The following is a 1,284-nucleotide window of genomic DNA, read 5'->3' as shown; positions in this document are numbered from 1 at the left end:
GCGTCCCATCCCTGACGGAGAATGACACTTGTTTCCAACTTTTTTCCATGTTTCTATGATTCATAACCTTTCGAGGAAAACATGGTCTATTTGTTGTTGTTTGAATCCAGATTGCCCCTTTAGTCCTCTCTCTAGTCCACCTGCACTGTAATGTATTCAATACACGTGCAGTAACAGTCACAGCAAGACATATAGCTAATTTTTAAGGAACATATCGTCACTTAAAAATACTTGACGCGTCCAGCAAATGGTTATTAACATTCATATTGATGTAATATGGTAATGTGCCACTGTAATCAAACAAATGACATGTGTGCTTCCAATAAGGACAGGCTCTTGTAGCCATATATTAAAATGAATTAACTCATCGTTTAAGGTGGTGTGGCGTCCACTTACAGAAATAACAATTTTCTGTGGTTTTATTGGACAGGATAGATAAGAAAAGAAGTATTATAAGGAGGAGAGGAATTTTGCTAAAGTGGTGGGTCAGATTTGAAGCCCATGCTCGCGCGTTAGTACTTATGTTTATCCAGAGGCAGTAAGCGTCGACGCTCGAACACGCCAGGCTAACGTGAAACATATTTCGTCGATTTTTCCCACACAAAACACACAAATCGCACGCAACAAACAAAGAACAGACACACCAAACATGGTCAACATCAGACAATCACACATAAACAGCTCATCCCATGATAAATCTCTTGGAAACTAATTGAGACCGCAAGACCAATTGGATTCACTGTGTTGAATGGGAAACCCTGATTGGAGTTTCCCAAGGGGGATGTTTCTCTCTTCTCTGGGAGAAGTCTGGAAGTCTGTCTGTCTGGAAGGCTAAATGGCACGGCCAGAAAACGAGGAAACCAACTAAAACTTCCTACATAACAACTGTCCTGAAAGAGAGAGAGAAGAGAAAAGAGAAAGAACCAGCTTTCTGTCATATTGCAGTTGACAGAGTGAGTTTCCTGGAAAATGTTGACACACGGACAGTAGTTGGTTGGAACATATGAGAGCGTTTTCCCTCGTTTCCTCTGGTCTCTCTCTCTCTCCTCTCTCTCTCTCTCACAGTCTCTCTCCACTCTGGTAACTGCCTATGTGTGACGAGATCCAGCAGCCTTTCTGTTTCTAATTTCTCTGCTCTTTTAACGCATCTGACTTTCTTTCAGACTGGATTTATAGGCGAACTGGGCTTGTCAAAGCCATGTGGTGTCTGTCAGCCTGGGAGCTGAATGTATAAGGAACTGGGCCTTGTCAAAGCCATGTTGGTGTCCTGTCAGCCTGGGGAGT

The sequence above is a fragment of the Salvelinus sp. IW2-2015 genome, unplaced genomic scaffold (assembly GCF_002910315.2).
Source record: "Salvelinus sp. IW2-2015 unplaced genomic scaffold, ASM291031v2 Un_scaffold1646, whole genome shotgun sequence".
In the NCBI taxonomy this organism is placed as follows: Eukaryota; Metazoa; Chordata; class Actinopteri; order Salmoniformes; family Salmonidae; genus Salvelinus; species Salvelinus sp. IW2-2015.
Note: the sequence above shows the minus strand (reverse complement) of the source record.